The 16,075-nt window shown below is 39.5% G+C and overlaps 1 pseudogene; it reads right to left on the reverse strand.

Moving 5' to 3' along the window:
- Nucleotides 1-1,183: 1,183 nt before the first annotated feature.
- LOC132365119 (cytochrome b5 domain-containing protein 1-like) lies at nt 1,184-15,800 on the reverse strand (annotated as a pseudogene).
- Nucleotides 15,801-16,075: the final 275 nt, after the last annotated feature.

A 16,075-nucleotide genomic window follows, 5' to 3' on the forward strand; every position in this document is an offset into this window, starting at 1 on the left:
AATTAGCACTTCTCTTTACATCACCTCTGTCAAGCCCCTCCTTGTAGAGTCACCATCTGGCAAAGTCGACCCTGTCTTCCTCATCTTCCCTTCAGAGGCACAGGCCCATCATGAATATACATGCTGTTGCCCCCTTTTTGCTCCCCCTTCTAAACGGTCCCAATCCAAAGGCCCTTTCCCACTCTTATTTTCCTGGAGTCAGTATATACCCACCTCTTTGCCTCAGAAAAGTCAGAGGAAAGTTTTGCTATGCGACTAACCACGAAGTAGCCTCAATAGCTATGACTCAGCTGACACATAGCCTTCCCTGTGTCCTCTCTGCCACTGCAGAACTCTGCTAAGTCCCTTGCAAAGACAGTAACTAAAAAAACAAAACAAAAAAGCACAACACCACAGCTGACTACACAATAGGCCTATAGGTTCCCATTGTGCAATGAGCCTGGACATTGAGAAGAACATAGACTTTGGAATTGGGAAGACCTGGGTTTGCAATCTGGTTACTAACTGGTGTGCCTTTTGTGCTATTATATCTTGCTAAGCTTCAGAAGATTCATCTGTAAAATAGTGGTAATGGTATCTGTTTTATGGGTAGTTGTATTAAATGAGGTATATAAAGCACATAGCATAATATCTAGCCTGAATTACCTGGTGACCATTCACTTCCTTTGTTCCTCTTGGGTTTCAGCTGCCAAATACTATTCAGAAGAGAGATTAGCCAGTTTTATATGGCCAGTGATAGACATTTCCTATTCCTGTCTTTGTAAATCCCATCTTCCTGCAGCCATCCCATTTCCATCATTGCCAGAAAAGTTCTTCCATCCCTCATCCCTGTGTTGGACTTCTCCTTCTCTTACTATTGAAGAGTTCTGCCTGAGCTCTATCTGACTATCCTCTTCTACATCTCCCTGATCTAAGATACTTTATTTTCTTGTATCATTCTTAAAAATTAATTCACTTCTAGCATTATTCCTAACTTTCTCAGAGTAAATTGTAATTAACCCGAGGAATAGGACCTTTACACTTCAGTCGGGCATGGGAACCTCAGGCCAGCTCCCAGAGCAGAATGGAGGTCTAGGTCCAGGTACCGCCCTCCCCACCCCATCCCCACCTCTTTTCCAACAGGGCACAGAAACAGCTAAACTCAAAATATGTCTTGAGCCTACATGAGCATACATCTCCCTTTCTATAGCTCTGTGAGGTCATCATTGAAGTACAGCAGTACTGCAGGTGTGTAGAGTGTACTGTCCATATTGAGATAATCAAATTCTTCCTCCTCATCCCAGATGCCATTCTCTTCCAGGGTATAATCCATGTCAGGTTCTCCCCTTCATATTTCCATGCGTAGCTGGCAGCATGTGCAGCACAGGAGAGAGAGCTGTGTAGGATTTCCCACATTGATTCCCGGGCCCCCACCTCCGGTGTGTGCTCTTGCGATGTGAGCGTGTTAATGATGCAGATATTCCGGGTCTTGGCGGACAGCCGCCCCACCTGGTAACGCGACCCCTGCCACCAAGGCTTCCCGAAATCATTGGCCCAGTCCGAAAGGGGCAGCTGAGGCGGCACCTGCAGAAAGCGGCCCCCGGGGGGGTGCGGTATCTCAGGGAACCGGTCAGCGGATCTGTGTGCTTTGCCGATGTCTCTGGTGTCTGGATCAAACCAGTGGCTGATGTCCTGGCCCGCAACTTCCACGATGGGTTTCAGCAGCAGGTCTCCCTTGTACTCCTATAATAACGGCGTTAGGTCGTACACGTTTCCCAGGTAAGACACCCAGAGGTCTTCCGGCTGGTTATGTTGGGCCACCTCTGCCGGCGTGAAAGAGTGACGCTGAAAATAGTCAAAGTCTGGCCCGGCCACTAGGCCCCGGCGTGGCACGGCTCTTGCTCTATCGGTCACCGACTCCTTTAGTTGCTTCCTCGCTTTTCAGCACGCAGTCACTGCCGCATCCTCCCTCTCTTCCAGGAGCTAAGGTGAGCGCGTTTATCCACTCCAGGTTACTGTATTTTTAAAAAAAATATTTAATTTGGTGGTCTTTTATTTTTCTGATATTATAACCGTACTATGAGTTCATTGTACACATTTCTTTTTTCCCCCAGCTTTAGAGATATAATTGACATATGGACTTGAAAATACATGTATATATTGCAAAATGATTACCCCATAGCATTAGCTAACACCTTCATCACATTACATAATTACCATTTCTGTTTTGTGGTGAGAATACTTAAGATTTACCCTCTTAGCAACTTTCAGAGGTTCTTGTATTTTGTTTTTATCATATTCTAGGGTAAACCACTTGGCTAGACTTGGCCCAATGTCAAGCCATGTAATGCTATATTTCTTGGAACTTCATTCTCTTCATCTGTAATGTAGGATTAATATTTGCCCTGCTATGGAGATTAAATGATATTATTAATATATGTGTAATAAGGAAAATTTTAACAACTGATACCACAGTCCTTCCTAGGGAGAAAGTTAAGGGACAGTTTCCTATATGCTAGAACATAAGGTGAGAGTTTGGGTTTTTTTACCCTCAAAATTATTTATCCCTCCAAAAAAGATAGCAACCTTAAATTCAAATCTCATAGGACATTATTTCAGTAGTATCATGTTGGAGGACAAAGAACTGTTTGGGGAAGATCAGCCTGAAACCACTTCAATCAATGTTAATTTCAGTTGTTTATAAAGGCCACTCAAGAGAATTGGTTACAAAAAAGGAGGCAAGGAAATTTAACCCAGCTGTAATCATTATTCCCCAGCACAAGCTCTCAATTGCAAGTGTTGAATGTCATTGTAAATAAGGCTTAAAGGTCAATTTAAAAAGCAGAAAATTAAGTGGTTACATTATGGAGAACATAAATAACAGGTTGATTTTTATGGCTTGGGCTGACTGGATTAAGTATGCTGTACTTCAAATTAGAAAGAAATGAACTTCATGTGTTTTAGAGAACTGTGTTAGATGACTCAACAATGGCTCTATTGATGGCAAAAGGACACCTATGTCAAATATGAAGAATTTGTTTCCCCCAGTTCTGTGCAGCTCCTGCACTCAAGCCCCGCTGGCCTTCAAAGGCAACTGCTTTGGGGATTCCTCCTCCCGATGCCAGACCCTCAGACTGGGGAGCCTGATGTGGGGCTCAGGACTCTCACTTTTGTGGGAGAACCTCTGCAGTCTCTTCAATAAATGGTGCTGGGGAAACTGGACAGCTACATGTAAAAGAATGAAATTAGAACACTCCCTAACACCATACACAAAAATAAACTCAAAATGGATTGAAGACTTAAATGTAAGGCCAGACACTATCAAACTCTTAGAGGAAAACATAGGCAGAACACTCTTTGACATAAAATTGCAGCAATATCTCTTTTGTTCCACCTCCTAGAGTAATGAAAATAAAAACAAAAATAAACAAATGGAAAAAAAAATAAAAAATAAATAAACAAATGGGACCTAATTAAACTTAAAAGCTTCTGCACAGCAAAGGAAACCACAAACAAAATGAAAAGGCAACCCACAGGATGGGAGAAAATATTTGCAAGCGAAGCGACCAACAAAAGATTAATCTCCAAAATATACAAGCAGCTCATGCAGCTCAATATCAAAAAAACAAACAACCCAATCAAAAAATGGGCAGAAGATCTAAATAGACACTTCTCCAAAGAAGACATACAGATGGCCAAAAAGCACATGAAAAGATGCTCAACGTCACTAATTAACAGAGAAATTCAAATCAGAACTACAATGAGGTATCACCTCACATGGGTCAGAATGACCATCATCAAAAAGTCTACGAACAATAAATGCTGGAGAGGGTATGGAGAGAAGGGAACCCTCCTACACTGTTGGTGGGAATGTAAATCGGTGCAGCCACTATGAAGAACTGTGTGGAGGTTCCTATAAAAACTAAAAATAGAACTACCATATTATCCAGCAATCCCACTCCTGGGCATATATCTGGAGAAAACCATACTTTGAAAAGGTACCTGCACCCCAGTGTTCATTGCAACGCTGTTTACAGTAGCCAGGACGTGGAAGCAACCTAAATGTCCATTGACAGGTGAATGGATAAAGAAGGTGTGGTACATATATACAATGGAATATTACTCAACCATAAAAAAGAATGAAATAATGCCATTTGCAACAACATGAATGCACCTAGAGATTACCATACTAAGTGAAGTAAGTCAGACAGAGAAAGACAAATATCATATGATGTCACTCATATGTGGAATCTAATTTTTTAAAAAAAGAAAAGAAACAGATGAACTTATTTACAAAACAGAAACGGACTTACAGGTATTGAAAAGAAACTTATGGTTACCAAAGGGGAAATGTTGCAGGGAGGGATGAATCAGAAGCCTGGGATGAACATACACACACACTACTATATATAACATAGATAACCAACAAAGACCTACTGTATAATACAGGGAACTCTACTCAGTATTCTGTGATAAGCTATATGAGAAAAGAATCTTAGAAAGAATGAATATATGTACATGTATAACTGAATCACTTTGCTGTACACATGAAACTAACACAACACTGTAAATCAACTATACTCCAATTAGAAAAAAAGCAATATAGGTCCTCTATAATGCATTCTTTTAAGTATGATTGTGTGATTAAATTGATAAATTCAATACTGTAAGAAGACATATGACGGGTTCTTCTATATCAATCATTTATATACATATTTAAGTTGGCTAAAAACTTTTTAAAGGGGATCTTCTCTTTTGGAAAATACATTCTTGGGTCTCTTATGTTCAGGTATATTTAGTATCTTGGTGAGCATCTTGTTGGAGAACTTGTGACTCTGGAGATGGAGAGACAAGTTTGTTTACCCCTGAGGGAATGAGGCAGGAAGAGACGGAAGCAGGAAGCTAGAACCTTCTGAAAGTATGGGGCAAGAATCTCCTTGGGGAGGACCTTCAAGATGGCAAAGGAGTAAGACATGGAGATCACCTTCCTCCCCACAAGTACATCAAAAATACATCTACATGTGGAACAACTCCTACAGAACATCTACTGAACGCTGGCAGAGACCTCAGACTTCCCAAAAGGCAGGAAACACCCATGTACCTGGCCGTGTGGCTGACAGGGTCTTGGTGCTCCAGCCAGGTGTTAGGCCTGAGCCTCTGGGGTGGGAGAGTCAAGTTCAGGACACTGGTCCACCAGAGACCTCCTGGCCCCTCGTAATATCAATCGGTGAAAGCTCTCCCAGAGATCTCCATCTCAACGCTAACACCCAGCTCCACTCAACACCCAGAAAGCGTCAGTGCTGGACACCCCGTGCCAAACAACTAGCAAGACAGGAACACAACCCCACCCATTAGCGCAGAGGCTGCCTAAAATCATAATCAGTTCACAGACACCCCAAAACACACCACTGGATGTGGTCCTGCCCACCGAAAACACAAGATCCAGGCTTATCCACCAGAACACAGGCACCAGTCCCCTCCACCAGGAAGCCTACACAACCCACTGAACCAACCTTACCCATTGGGGGGGGGCAGACAAAAAAAACAACGGGAACTACGAACCTGCAGCCTGTGAAAAGGAGACCCCAAACACATAAGATAAGCAAAATAAGAAGACAGAGAAATACACAGCAGATGAAGGAGCAAGGTAAAAATCCACCAGACCAAACAAATGAAAAGGAAATAGGCAGTCTACCTGCAAAAGAATTCAGAATAATGATAGTAAAGATGATCCAAAATCTTGGAAATAGAATGGAGAAAATACAAGAAAAGTTTAACAAGGACCTAGAAGAACTAAAGAGCAAACAAACAATGATGAACAACACAATAAATGAAATTAAAAATTCTCTGGAAGGGATCAATAGAATAACTGAGGCAGAAGAACAGATAAGCAACCTGGAAGATAAAATAGTGGAAATAACTACTGCAGAGCAGAATAAAGAAAAAAGAATGAAAAGAATTGAGGGCAGTCTCTGAGAACTTTGGGACAACATTAAACACACCAACATGCAAATTATAGGGGTCCCAGAAGAAGGGGAGAAAAAGAAAGGGACTGAGAAAATATTTAAAGAGATTATAGTTGAAAACTTCCTTAATATGGGAAAGGAAATAGTCAATCAAGTCCAGGAAGCACAGAGGGTCCCATGCAGGATAAATCCAAGGAGAAACATGCCAAGACACATATTAATCAAACTATCAAAAATTAAATACAAAGAAAAAATATTAAAAGCAGCAAGGTAATCCCCATAAGGTTAACAGCTGATCTTTCAGCAGAAACTCTGCAAGCCAGAAGTGTGTGGCAGGGCATATTTAAAGTGATGAAAGGGAAAAACCTACAACCAAGATTACTCTACCCAGCAAGGATCTCATTCAGATTCAATGGAGAAATCAAAAGCTTTACAGACAAGCAAAAGCTAAGAGAATTCAGCACCACCAAACCAGCTCTACAACAAATGCTAAAGGAACTTCTCTAGGCAGGAAACACAAGAGAAGGGAAAGACCTACAATAACAAACCCAAAACAACTAAGAAAATGGTAATAGGAACATACATATCGATAATCACCTTAAATGTAAATGGATTAAAGGCTCCAACCAAAAGACATAGACTGGCAGAATGGATACAAAAACAAGACCTGTATATATGCTGTCTACAGGAGACCCACGTCAGACCCAGGAACACATACAGACTGAAAGTGAGGGGATGGAAAAAGTTATTCCATGCAAATGGAAATCAAAAGAAAGCTGGAGTAGCGATTCTCGTATCAGACAAAATAGACTTTAAAATAAAGACTATTACAAGAGACAAAGAAGGACACTATATAATGATCAAGGGATCAATCCAAGAAGAAGATATAACAATTGTAAATATTTATGCACCCAACACAGGAGCATCTCAATACATAAGGCAAATGCTAACAGCCATAAAAGGGGAAATTGACAGTAACACAATCATAGTAGGGGACTTTAACACCTCACTTTCACCAATGGACAGATCATCCAAAATGCAAATAAATAAGGAAACACAAGCTTTAAATGACACATTAGACAAGATGGGTTTAACTGATATTTATAGGACATTCCATCCAAAAACAACAGAATACACATTCTTCTCAAGTGCTCATGGAACATTCTCCAGTATAGATCATATCTTGGGTCACAAATCAAGCCTTGGTAAATTTAAGAAAATTGAAATCATATCAAGTATCTTTTCCGACCACAACGTTATAAGACTAGATATCAATTACAGGAAAAAAAAGTGTAAAAAATACAAATATATGGAGGCTAAATAATACACTACTAAATAACCAAGAGCTCACTGAAGAAACCAAAGAGGAAACCAGAAAATACCTGGAAACAAATGACAATGAAAACACAATGACCCAGAACCTATGCGATGCAGCAAAAGCAGTTCTAAGAGAGAAGTTTATAGCAATACAATCCTACCTCAAGAAATAAGAAAAATCTCAAATAAACAACCTAACCTTACACCTAAAGCAACTAGAGAAAGAAGAACAAAAACCCCCAAAGTTAGCAGAAGGAAAGAAAACATAATGATCAGATCATAAATAAATTAAAAAGAAATGAAGGAAACAATAACAAAGATCAATAAAACTAAAAGCTGGTTCTTTGAGAAGATAAACAAAATTGATAAACCATTAGCCAGACTCATCAAGAAAAAAAGGGAAAAGACTCAAATCAATAGAATTAGAAATGAAAAAGAAGAAGTAACAGCTGACACTGCAGAAATACAAAGGATCATGAGAGATTACTACAATCAACTATATGCCAATAAAATAGACAACCTGGAAGAAATGGACAGATTCTTAGAAAAGCACAACTTTATGAGAGTGAACCAGGAAGAAATAGAAACTATAAACAGAGCAATCACAAGCACTGAAATTGAGACTGTGATTAAAAACCTTCCAACAAACAAAAGCCCAGGACCAGATGGCTTCATAAGCGAATTCTATCCAACATTTAGAGAAGAGCTAACACCTATCCTTCTCAAACTCTTCCAAAATATAACAGAGGGAGGAACACTCCCAAACTCATTCTATGAGGCCACCATCACCCTGTTACCAAAACAAGACAAAAATGGCACACAAAAAAGAAAACTACAGGCCAATATCACTGATGAGCATAGATGCAAAAATCCTCAACAAAATACTAGGAAACAGTATCCAACAGCATATTAAAAGGATCGTACACCATGATCAAGTGGGGTTTATCCCAGGAATGCAAGGATTCTTCAGTATACACAAATCAATCAATGTGATAAACCATATTAACAAACTGAAGGAGAAAAACCATATGATCATCTCAATAGATGCAGAAAAAGCTTTCAATGAAATTCAACACCCATTTATGATAAAAACCCTCCAGAAAGTATGCACAGAGGGAACTTACCTCAACACAATAAAGGCCATATATGACAAACCCACAGCCAACATTGTTCTCAATGGTGAAAAACTGAAACCTTTTCCACTACGATCAGGAATAAGACAAGGTTGCCCACTCTCACCACTATTATTCAACATAGTTTTGGAAGTTTTAGCCACAGCAGTCAGAGGAAAAAAAGAAATAAAAAGAATCCAAATTGGAAAAGAAGTAAAACTGTTACTGTTTGCAGATGACATGATACTATACATAGAGAATCCTAAAAATGCTACCAGAAAAGTACTAGAGATAATCAATAAATTTGGTAAAGTATCAGAACACAAAATTAATGCACCGAAATCTCTTGCATTCCTATACACTAATGATGAAAAATCTGAAAAAGAAATTAAGGAAACACTCCCATTTACCATTGCAACAAAAGAATAAAATACCTAGGAATAAACCTACCTAAGGAGACAAAAGACCTGTATGCAGAAAACTATAGGACACTGATGAAAGAAATTAAAGATGATACAAACAGATGGAGAGATATACCATGTTCTTGGATTGGAAGAATCAACATTGTGAAAATGACTATACTACCCAAAGCAATCCACAGATTCAATGCAATCTCTATCCAACTACCACTGACATTTTTCACAGAACTAGAACAAAAAATTTCACAATTTGTATGGAAACACAAAAGACCCCGAATAGCCAAAGCAATCTTGAGAAAGAAAAACGGAGCTGGAGGAATCAGGCTCCCTGACTTCAGACTATACTACAAAGCTACAGTAATCAAGACAGTATGGTCCTGGCACAAAAACAGAACTATAGATCAATGGAGCAAGATAGGAAGCCCAGAGATAAACCCCCACACATATGGTCACCTTATCTTTGATAAGGAGGCAAGAGTATACAATGGAGAAAAGACCGCATCTTCAATAAGTGGTGCCGGGAAAACTGGACAGCTACATAACAAAGAATGAAATTAGACCACTTCCTAACACTGTATACAAAAATAAATTCAAAGTGTATTAAAGACCTAAATGTAAGGCCAGACACTATAAAACTCTTAGAGGAAAACATAGGCAGAACACTCTATGACATAAACCACAGCAAGGTCTTTTTTGACCCACCTCCTAGAGAAATGAAGATAAAAACAAAAATAAATAAATGGGACCTAATGAAACTTAAAATGTTTTGCACAGCAAAGGAAACCATAAACAAGATGAAAAGACAACCATCAGAATGGGAGAAAATATTTGCAAACGAAGCAACTGGCAAAGGATTAATCTCCCAAATTTACAAGCAGCTCATGCAGCTCAATATCAAAAAAACCAAAAAACCCAATCCAAAAATGGGCAGAAGACCTAAACAGACATTTCTCCAAAGAAGATATACAGATTGCCAACAAATACATGGAAGGATGTTCAAATCACTAATCATTAGAGAAATGCAAATCAAATGCAAAATCAAAACCACGATGAGGTATAACCTCACACCAGTCAGAATGGCCATCATCAAAAAATTACAAACAATAAATGCTGAAGAGAGTGTGGAGAAAAGGTTACCCTCTTGCACTGTTGTTGGGAATGTAAATTGATACAGCCACTATGGAGTACAGTATGGAGGTTCCTTAAAATCTAAAAACAGAACTACCATATAACGTAGCAATCCCACTACTGAGCATATACCCTGAGAAAACCATAATTCAAAAAGAGTCATGTACCACAATGTTCATTGCAGCTCTATTTTCAATAGCCAAGACATGGAAGCAACCTAAGTGTCCATTGACAGATGAATGGATACAGAAGATGTGGCACATATATACAATGGAATATTACTCAGCCATAATAAAAATCGAAATTGAGTTATTTGTAGTGAGGTGGATGGACCTAGAGTCTGTCATACAGAGTGAAGTAAGTCAGAAAGAGAAAAACAAATACTGTATGCTAACACATATATATGGAATCTAAAGAAAAAATATGGTTCTGCAGAACCTAGGGTCAAGACAGGAATAAAGATGCAGACGTAGAGAATGGACTTTAGGACACAGGGAGGGGGAAGGGTAAGCTGGGATGAAGTGAGAGAGTGGCATGGACATATATACACTACCAAATGTAAAATAGATAGCTAGTGGCAAGCAGCCGCATAGCACAGGGAGATCAGCTCTGTGCTTTGTGACCACCTAGAGGGGTGGGATAGGGAGGGTGGGAGGGAGACACAATAGGGAGGGGATATGGGGATATATGTATACATATAGCTGACTCACTTTGTTATTACAGCAGAAACTAACACAACATTGTAAAGCAATTATACTCCAATAAAGATGTTAAAAAAAAAAAAAATCTCCATGGGGAGAAGGGCCAGTGCACATTCCCAGTAATGGAGAGACTGAAGGACAGGAAAGAAGCAGAGAGGAATATGTCCATATGAAATTACCTGTGTGCTTCAAGATAAGCCCTTCCAAATCTTCCATCAGGCATAATCTTCAGAAAATTCTATACACTTTCACATGCTTTGGGAGAGCAAAATTTTCTGGGCGACTCAAGAAGGGGCATGTTTTGCATCTGAGTTAACACTGGAACTGGGTCAGAAGGAGCCTGGAGGCCAAAATGACCTTAAGAATATAGATTATTCCTTGTCCTCTCACCTTGTACTTGTGGGAAACTTGAGGAAGGCTCAGAGATGTCACCAAGCAGAGGTCAGATCAGTCTCTCCCAGACTGCATGGGAAGGGAGCCCAGATGACATGTGGACCATAAGCGTGAGAGTTGGCAACACTAATGCACTTCATAAAGTTAAGACTATATTATTATTTAATTTAATTATTATTACTTTCTATCTAGTAACTTGTATCAAAAATTAAACTACTTCTGATACAAATACAATGGAGTATTTTAAGTGTCCTACTCTGATGTAAAAATATAATGTTTCAGACCCTTGTGTATTTTTATAACTCAGATTAATTTTCTCTTATCTCATTTGAGCCCTATTTTCAAAGAAAAAATATTTGAGTAATCGATTGTTAACTTGGAAATAAGTACTTTATGAAATAAGAATCCATGTTTTTATTGAAGTAAAACCTGTCACTGAGTGAGTTTGAATCTTCCTCACTTTGTTTTTACATGAAATGTAAGTGCTCTTGCTAGAGTCACACAGTTGCTCAATTTTTCTGTATTTGATTTTATAATTAGTTATTACCTTCATTTTACAAAGAACCACGTTAGAAGTTCAGCTTTATTATTTATGTTACCAGAGAGCTTTTCTCAAGAATATAAATACTAGGAGTAGCAAATATCTGGCTCATAGCTCAGATGAGACCTTGAGGGGACTTCCCTGGTGGTCCAGTGGGTAAGATTCCACGCTCCCAATGCAGGGGTCCCGGGTTCGATCCCTGGTCAGGGAACTAGATCCCACATGCATTCCGCAACTGAAATCCACGTGCGTGCCCCAACTGAAGTCGGCATGTGACAACTAAGAAGTCAGCATGCTACAACTAAAGATCCCGCATGCCGCAACTAAAAAAACAAAAAAAAAGATCCTGCATGCCACAGTGAAGATCCCGTGTGCTGCATCTAAGACCCGGCGCAGCCAAAATAAATAAATAAATATTGGAAAAAAAAAAAAAAAAAAGACCTTTAGGAAAATTACTTTTAAAAATTAATGGGAAAAGCATTAGCTTCAAGAATCATAACTTTTAAAAAGTCAACAAGATTGAATTGAAACATGTTCTAATTTTATTCTAAAATGATCTTTATATATTTCTGGTTTTCATAACAATAAAAAAGCTTTCATCATTTTTGTTAAATGAAAGTGGCATTTTATAGGCTTTGGTAAGGAAAGCAGTTATATGAAGTTACTTCTGTTAGTAAATATTGCTAAATTGGTCAGTCTTGTTTGAGCCTTTTAACTTCTTACATCATTTTAAGTGTGTTATCTGTTTTGAAAGCAGGCATCTAGCTTATCCTTGAAAAAAAATTAAGTTAAAATCTGAATATGCTTTGCAGTTTACTGTCCTGTGCAGTAAGGACTTATTTTTGAGGATGTTTAGGATGGAGGAGTGGGGAGGAACAGGATGCCACTTTTTTAGTCACAAAGGATTTTTACTGTGATCCTTGTGTTTCTTGTTATCTTGGATCTATTTCTATAAAACTTGTAGCTTTACAAAACTTGTAACTATTTTCTAAAAAAAGAATTTGAGGCCTAACTGCTGATATGTAATTATAGCAGTATTATTATGTCTTTTGGTATAATCCGCTATAATCAAAGCTGTGTACTCCCTGATTATATATCCAATTGTTCTACCAACCGTGAAACAGTTGCTAGGAATGTTCTTGAGAACCAATTTTGCTTCTCCTTATCAGTCCTTCATAAAATCTGCTTCTGCATTTACTGTAAAATCTTGAAGACCTTGTCTCTCAGAAACTCATTATCTTCCATACGTATAAAGCTTCATGTGAGGAATTTCTTTTAGACTTTAGTTTTGAGGTTCCAACTTTCCATACTGACAAAGAAAATGAGAGGTCAGAGAGAGGCAACTAGACAGAAGCAACTCAAAAAAGAATTAAAAACAAAAATGTCCTTGGCCAACCTTGTTTATATTTTTGTTCTTCCCACTGGGAAACTCATTTGTTCATCCCTGAGGACCCCATATTGTTCTGGGGGTTGGAGTACCATTTGTAATCCCAGGTTCGCCTGTTGCACACCCCATTTCCTGTGCCTGTGGCTGACATTGTTAGTTAATTTGGGTATTAGAATCCTCATGACCTCAGAATCCTCATCAGTAAACAGGATTGGCAGCCCCTCCCAAGCGATCATAGTTGGCTTGCAAGATGAAATCCATAGGTCATCTTTAGTTTAGAAGGTATGACTAACAATTCCCTTTGAAACGCTTTTATTGATGTTTGTGTGAAAACACTGAAACCTTCTTATTAGATTTATAAATGACATCATGGTGTGAAGACTGATTGTTATGAGAGCAGTTTAGTGTTGTGCAAAGAACAGTGGTCTGGGTACAAGTCCAGACTTTGACCCCTCTGTGTGACACTGCACAAATTACCTTCCTTCGTCTGTCTGCTTTTCCCTTTTGTAAAATGGCTATCATCATGTACCAGTTAAGTCTGCAGTTAGAATCTAATTTAATACTGGATGTGACAACCTCTGTAAAATGTCTGATGATATACACATGGAGGTCAGTGTTATTTTTATGTTTTCTTTGAAACACTGTGAAACAAGCATATGTTTTGCTCTTTTGTCTTAGTCTGTTAGGGCTGCCACATCAAAGCACAACAGATATTATCTAAGTAGAGCTGCAGTCAAACAGACGACTCACCTCTAACAGACGACTAAAGCCGTTTAGTCCATTAGTCACAAAGAGCTGGAAAATTTCCCTCCTTTCCTATTCCCCACCCCTCCTCTTCCCTGTCCCCTCTTCTTCTTTTTCTTCTCTTTCTCCACTTTCCTCCTCTGCCCCAACTTCTTCTCTTTCCTCTAGGATGTTTTAAGGGAATATTTGGCTAAAGATTAGGGAAGATTCCCTTCTCTATGCCAGGCCTCAAATAAATTAATAAACTCTTTTTATACAGCAATAGATAAAAAGGTTCAAAATGCCAAGAGACAGTCATCAGTCAAGGTTTTGAATAAAGTTGCTTGTTTATATACTTAAGAAAAGGTGAGGTAATAGTCAGATGTCACCTGCACTGGTTTCGCAGCCCTGACAGATGAGGCTTTGCTTCTTCTAGCTGTTTCAAAGATCTGAGAAACCTATCTTAGGAAGGAGAGATCCAAAGGGGGTCGTCCATGGACAAGATCCATGGCACAATCTGGTCACTCTTCCTCCTGCTTCAGAAGAGGTATCTCTCCCTTTCAGACCCAAGAAAGATAATTGACAGTAAGGAAATCATCAGTAACTTTCCTGTTCTCATTTGTGGTGATGAGAGGCCACCTTTCGTTTCTCTCTGACAAATTTACAAGGTCAGAAGCATGCAAAATTGCTGAACAAAGGACAAGCTATAAAGCATATTATGCTTTTGTTCTTTGCCCCTTGTTTTCACTTATGTAAATTACCTTGTGGGAATGGGCCAGGTTAAGCTTGCCATGTCAGGCTTTCCTAGAGAGTGGATACCCATCGCATGTGCTCAAAGACTGCAGGATCAGGACACTCTCTGTGTGCTTTATGAGATTAGGCAATAATCTGGAAAATAAAAGAAAAAGAAATAGAAATATCCTGTTTAGAGCTGTGTAACAATGGAATAGGTTCCTTCACAAAGCAGTGAAATTCCTGACACTGTAAGTATTGAAGAAGGGGTGGGTGCAACTTTTAGAGACACGTCAGTAGAGTTTTCCTCTACTTTGGCTCAAATGACATCTGACTGTTCATTATAACTCTAATATTCATGGATCTTCTGGTTCTGTATGACATCTTAGCAGGGGGCAGAGACCACAGACAACTGAAATATAGAGAAGCAGTTGAGGAAAACAATATTGAGTATGTAGAGTATAAGATTATATGAATTATGACTGTAAGTGCCAGTTCTGGCCGCAGAAATTCATCAATACCAACACACAAAGGCTGCCTACTGTCAGTAAGGACCACCTTAGCTTTCCAACACGTAACGTATTAGGTTAGCCTAATTTGCATATATCCAATAATACCAAGAGTGTGAAGAGAAGTAATTCTGGGTGAAATAGTCACAGAATAGGAGCACCTCACCTTAGAGAGCAGAACCCCAGGCTTCCATGGCTGGATGGCCTTGCTCCCTCAGCAGGGAGCCATTGCTCTGTTTTCCCCACACTTGAAAGTTGAGGCTCTGGATCCCACTTGATTCTGACAATACAATTTGCTCGATGACAACAGCCCAGACAATTTCCTGGCAGAGAGAAAGCATTCATACCTACAAGGCAACCAATGGACCAATGCAGCTACCCACCTAGAGACCTCACCCCTCAGGAATGTATGTGTGAGGGAGGGAGGTGCATGTATTAATGGAAATGGCTCTACATTGGTAATTCTGTAACAACTGTAAGAGAAGTTATATTCCACTTAGTACATCAAGGCCATGGATGTTACACTGTCACTGTACATCTGACCCACCAGGAGCTTTTAGGGAGTAGTTTCAATATCTCAGTACTTTGGAGTTTTTCTCCAGAGAGTCCCCCACTCCAAGGTTAGACTCTTCTGGAAATGAGAGGACCCCACTGATTATATTAACCATGGCAAGTACTGCTCACCCCCAGACCCGCTCCTGTGAGGCAAAAAAGGCCATCGTTGATGGATCTGGGGAGTCCCGCTCTGACTGATTCTGACAATGGTAGGACGGAACAGGGGCATTAGGAACTTTTGTCTTGCCAGTGGTGGGTGGAGTGGGATTGGACGTAGTTTTAGGTTCAGGATTCAGCAAGCCTTGGGCCTCCATGTATTGAAAGCTCTGGTCTTCCATGCTGGTCAGTCCCTGCACTAAGGGTCTGGTCAAAGTCAGTACTTTTTCTGCCTCAATTTTCTGTTCGGCTTTCCAATTCTCTAGGGAACTATATACTCCAGTATAGCCCTTAAACCTGGGCAGAAAGGGCCCCCACCCTGAGCCCTGAACTCTAGACAGCCTGCATATCAGAAATATCAAACTGCAAAGATTATGAGAATGTTTTTTGGATGTCTGGTAACTGATAGAACAAATGGGAGTTATAAGAGAGGAATTTATGAGCTGAACTGGGCGTC

Source organism: Balaenoptera ricei, chromosome 4 (genome assembly GCF_028023285.1).
Source record: "Balaenoptera ricei isolate mBalRic1 chromosome 4, mBalRic1.hap2, whole genome shotgun sequence".
NCBI lineage: Eukaryota > Metazoa > Chordata > Mammalia > Artiodactyla > Balaenopteridae > Balaenoptera > Balaenoptera ricei.